We start from the raw sequence: 6,000 nt of genomic DNA, 5'->3' as shown, positions 1-6,000 counted from the left end.
CGCCAAAGCTTGCATCCACCTCAAGGATGAAGGGCAAGGAGAAATCAGCATAGGCCAGGACAGGCGCAGTGGTGAGTTTGGCTTTTAACGCACTAAAACTATACTGGCACTCCTCTGTCCACTTCTCAAGAACGTCTGGCCCTGCCCTCCTTCTGGCCTTGGTGCCTCCTAGCTCTGCCTCTAGCTTATGGAGACAAACTCCACAAACTCTACAAAGCAACGATAACAGCTGGAAAACCCCAGAAACGACCGCAGCTCAGAGACCGTAGAGGGCGGCTGCCAGTTAGCCACGACCTTGATCTTGCGCGGGTCGGTGGAGACACCCTTGTCCGAGATGACATGACCCAAGTAAAGCACTTCCTTCTGGAAAAACACACATTTGGAGAGTTTCGCCTTAAGACCCTCCTGCTGCAGCCGAACCAGTACCACCTCTAGTCTCTCCAGATGTTGTTTGACTGAGGAAGAGAACCACAATGTCGTTAAGGTAGAGAAGTAAGGACTGACACTGTTGGTCACCAAATAGACGTTGCATTAACCTCTGGAATGTACCGGGGGCGTTGCAGAGCCCACTCAAACAGACCAAATGGGGTGCAAAATGCTGTCTTGGGTCTGTCTTGCTCAGCCATTGGGACCTGGTTAATACCCGCTAGCCAGGTCCATGGTGGAAAACCAGCGAGCACCAGTCAGTGCATCCAGAGATTCCTCGATACGAGGTAAAGGAAAAGCATCCTTTCTGGTCTTGCTGTTAAGTTGGCGGTAGTCAACGCGCAGACTACCATCCTTCTTCTTCACCAGAACGATAGGGGAAGTATAGGGACTGCTACTCTCCCTGATTACCTGTGCTTCCAATAGCTGATTGATATGCTCTTTTACTACCTCATACTCTGATGGCGGGATACGCCTGAATGGTTGTCTGACAGGGACGTCATTCAAGAGCGGAATGTCATGGGTGATCAAGTTGGTACAACCCAAATCCCCCTCATACGCAGAAAATACTGAAGTGTACTTCCCAAGAAGAGACCTCACCTGATCCGTCTCTTCCGCCGACAAGGAAGACAGGTCAATGGCCTCCAGCTGATCAGTCACCGTTGGGAGAACGGACTGAGATGCCACGGTGGCTACACTAGATGGCTTCTCGGTGACTCCTGTGGGCAGACTGACAACATTAACAGCATCCAAGGTGCCTACAATGGTGCGGGGATAAAGCAACACATCAGTTGTGCCCACATTAACAATCGGTATGTAGGCTGTGCCTCGCATCACTCGAACCAGGGCAGGTGAAGCAAGCAGCCCAGCAGGTAAGCCAGTTTCAGGGGGTTCGAACAACACAGTGGCACCCGAGTACTGCTCAGCACACGTAGCCGCCACTACTTGCATCGTGCCCCCTGGGATACGACAAGCCTTCTTACCCCGGATCTTTACTTTGCCTGCAGTACCCAATGGGGTCTGCACACTGGCACTATGGCACTTTTGCAGCGCATCCACGAGAGACTCTGGTGCCCCAGATACTGGGGGGAAATCAAACAAAGCTTGGCCATGCTGCCCGAAGAGCTCTCTGTAGCACCTGCGGATCACGTTCACCCCCAACACACCAGGGGCCGGACGGGACAAATCGGCGGGGGGGTCCTTTACGACTAACACCCCGCAGCGTGGCATCGACTTGCCACAAAGCTCAACGTCCAGTTCCAGGTAACCAATGTAAGGAATGGGCAAACCATTAGCAGCGCAAAGCTCCAGCCAGTGGCAAGACTTGAGTCGTTCTTGACCCCACGGCTCAAAGTGCTGGAGGAAGAAGCTCTCGGTGACAGTAGACACCATGGATCCTGTGTCCATCGAGCAAGGCACCTTAATTCCACCCATGTCCACATCCATATGTGGACACGAGGACACCAACTTGGAGGCTTCCGTTGCTCCACTGCAAACAAACCCGGAGCCAGTAGAGGGCCCAACCGAACAGTGGCTCTGCAGTCCGGTGGGGGCTAGTTTTCCGAAGCCTGGGCTGGATGGGACTGCCCACCAGACTGTGGCGGAGCCTGTGAGGACTGAGGGTAAGGAGGTGCCATCCCCGGGGACCCACCCTGAACACCGTACTGTATACCAAGGACTGAAGGAACAGAGTGACTTCGGCCTCTCATGCCACCTGGCAAATCTTCCTGTTCCCACCTTATTGCCTCCCACCTGACGTCAAGCAAAGTTGCGGTCGGCTTCCCCCGTACAAACTGTTTTAAGCCACGACGAAGTGCACCATCTAGAACGTGCCCCACAAATTGATCTCGCAACAACACTTCCGCATTTAGCATCTCGCTAGGTGCACGCTGTTTTACAGCCTCCATACGGCTCAGCAAAGCAAGGCAGAACTCTTGTAATGTCTCCCTGTCTTGTTGTCTTCTGGAGAAGAAGGCCTCCTGTAAGGCTACATATGACTCGGAACACCCGTACAATCCCTGTAACGCAGCAATTATTTTATCGGGATCCCCTCATTCTGCACTAGAGCGAAACTTAATTTCCTCACGTGCCTCTCCTTCCAAGTGATCCAAAAAAAAAACCTGATTGGAGTTAGACAACCTGCGTGCCCTCATACATGCGTTCACCTCCTCACTCCACTCATTCAACCCTATACCTGACCGGCCCCTAAACATAGGGCATTTCCTGTCTCGGGGCATGAACACTAGCAATAGCCTCTCTGTAACAGGGGCATTAGCATTGACCTGAGCAGTTGGGTGGCACATAAGTAGGAGGAATAGTACTAGGGCCAGGGGGGTTGGGTACCTGTTCCTGACGTAGCCTCTCATTCTCTGCTGTCAACTGGGCAATTAGGTCCTGCAAATCTTGCAGATCTTCTGACATTACTACAGGAGGCCCGATGAAGGAGGACTCTACTGAGGTGAATTAGCACAAAGGTAAAGAAAAGAACAAAAATAGGTAAGCCAAATACTTTACCAGAACCCGCCACAGACTCACCAGAAACTCCAAGAACCAGCTGCTGTTTTGCTTTTACCAAAGAAAAATAACACAATACCCCAAATAACATTTACTGTAACAAAACAAAGAAAAAAAAGCTGGAACACACGTCTCCGCGTTCAAAGCAGAAAATCCTGCCGACAATGCCAAATGTGGCGAGAGGGAGAAACTACGTGATTTCCGTTGGTTTGAATGGGTAACTAAATGTCAGAGCCCGACAACGCCACCTCCAGAATTACACCGGAAGATTCAGCATGTCTGCAAAATGCAAGACTTCGAGGACACACAGGTTCACTTTACAGACTTCTAGGCAGAGGCGTGGTTCCAGTATACAAAACAAGCTTTTATTTGACCACGGCGGTCCAAAAGACACACTATACTAAATAAACACTATACTAATAAAAGACTCGTCAAAGGAGGTGTAGGGCTGCAACCTACCGGTGGCGAGGGGTTAACCAGTGCAGGTGCGGGTCCCAAAAAGGGGCACCCCAATCACGCGTGCACACACCACACCACACTCACGCACACAGCCACACGTGAGGGTCGGAACCCGGGGTAACCGAAAAACCACACAAGGAGAGATCCCGCATCCGGCGGCACCAGCCTCACCACCTTGGGTAGCAGCCCCTACAAAACAAAAAAAACACAATTTACTCAGGCGCTCAAACAAAAGGCTCTATCAAACAAAAGAAAAAGAAGAACAGACAAAACAACCACAATAATACTAGTCAAACACAGTAAAAGTGGCTCAATCCGAGAAAGGAGTGGTCATTAGAACCCAGGCTGGGGACGTCACCCTTCCTCGTCGGAGCCGGTATGCCGGCGCTGTCAGTCCGACGCAGCCGGGAGCAAAACCGCGGGGAATCAACCGCCGGTTGGCAGTACAGCCATAGCCGAACACGTCAAACCCAACTGCTCAGGCAAAACGAAACCTAAAGTAGAGCCGGAAGGCAAAACAGCAGCGCTCTATAATGGTGAGCGGTTAGCAACAGCCATTTTGTGGCAGCGTCCTGCTCAGAGCCATCCAACAGTCCCCTGTACAAGGGATGACAGCAAATTAATTATAATAATGTAATGTAATAATAGCCAAATTATATAAACACAAGAAGGGGAGCTACCTACCGATCAGGCAAAAGTCATCCGCTTCAAGAAGGGGGGCTGCCCACCCACTGCGATTGGCCAGCGATGCGCTTGTGATTAAGGGGTGCGCCGCTACCCCAGCCAATGACAAGAGCAGCCTTCTGCCACACAGAGTTAGCCAGAGAGACTAATTTAGATTTTTGAAGGCACCTAAAATTTTAAATAACATAATGCAACTAAGATTCATCGCTAAACAGACAGTGACGTTTCGACAAAACCAATTCACATATAAGCAAAAGCAAATTGTAGCTACAGTATGAGCACATATATAACACTGAGACACATACATCAACACTGAACAAGACAAATGCACATACAGGTGAAACAAGGAGACATTAATACTTGCACACCTGATTGGCAACAAGCCATCCCTCAAGGCCAAAATTAGCTTTTGCTGGGCCTAGCCTGGTGGTACCTGGCATGCTACTGTTGGGGCCTGGGCCTAGCCTGATGGTAGCTGGCATGCTACTGTTTTGCAGCCTGAGCCTAGCCTGGTGGTACCTAGCATGCTACTGTTGGGGCCTGGGCCTAGCCTGGTGGTACCTGGCATGATACTGTTGGGGCCTGGGCCTAGCCTGGTGGTACCTGGCATACTACTGCTGGGGCCTGGGCCTAGCTTGGTGGTACCAGGCATGCTACTGTTTTGCAGCCTGAGCCTAGCCTGGTGGTACCTGGCATACTACTGTTGGGGCCTGGGCCTAGCCTGGTGGTACCTGGCATGATACTGTTGGGGCTGTAGTGTTTTTTAAGCTTAGTCACATTTGGACTTGCACATCTATGTAAAATAAGTTGTTTGTGTGTACATTACAATGCATGAAATATGATTATTAATAAGGGATATTATTATGAGGGATTTGTAATTGTATGCATATGAAGGTCACTTTTATTACTGTAGAATGATTGATGTGTGAATGAATGTTAGACAAATACTGCATGCTGCATGATATATTGACTACCGCTTTAAGGAGTTGTAGTTCTCTTGTTCGCTTGAGGGGGCGGAGCCGAACATTGACTTTTGACACAATGGACACTACCCTTTTTGGGGAGGAAGAAGAAGACGGAAGAAGAAGTCTATTTCCTGCCCCTGAAACGGCAGGGCCAATGATATGTTTATAAAGGTAATAAAACATTAAACCAATAGGAAGGACTCTAAGTCCCGCGAATGAGTTGAAAACAAACTGTTACGCGATTCGGGAGCATAAGCTGTCTCGCATTTTTTATTAAATATACTTTTGCTATAACTTCTTTGGATCCCGGACCTCATTTCCCACCACCTCCCAGGATCTGAACATATATTTTACAGGGCCTAGTGCCTGGGCCTGGTGATACCTGGCATGCTACTGTTGGGGTCTGGGCCTAGCCTGGTGGTACCTGGCATGCTACTGTTGGGGCCTGGGCCAAGCCTGATAGTACCTGGCATGTTACTGTTGGGGCCTGGGCCTAGCCTAGAGTTGTGAAAACCTGTTTACAGCTTTAAATAACTAATAAAAAACACACTTATCAGAACAACACTTGAACGTACATCCGCATGATGAAAACTACCTAAAATAACAGAAGATAACTTTAACTAAATTAATTGATACATAAATTACAACTGATTATGAGATTTCCCCAATTGATTCAATTCAGTTCAAGTTTAAGAGGAGGAAGAGGAGGAGGAGGAGAGGATGATCCTCTGAGTTCACTCTCTGTGGGAGACTGCGATAATGACACTTCATCACATTTATTACATTTCTATCATACTTTTGAGCTTCAGAAATTTCACAAAAACATTTTGTGACCATAGAACCTGAGAATAATCTCTGAGAATAAACTCTTTCATGGCTGAAGGACAACAAACTTCTTGCTTCATAATCATCTGGATCTGATTCAAGCAGAAACAGAGCGGACCAGAGCATC

This window comes from Taurulus bubalis (assembly GCF_910589615.1).
Source record: "Taurulus bubalis genome assembly, chromosome: 1".
In the NCBI taxonomy this organism is placed as follows: domain Eukaryota; kingdom Metazoa; phylum Chordata; class Actinopteri; order Perciformes; family Cottidae; genus Taurulus; species Taurulus bubalis.
This window is presented reverse-complemented; position numbering follows the sequence as displayed.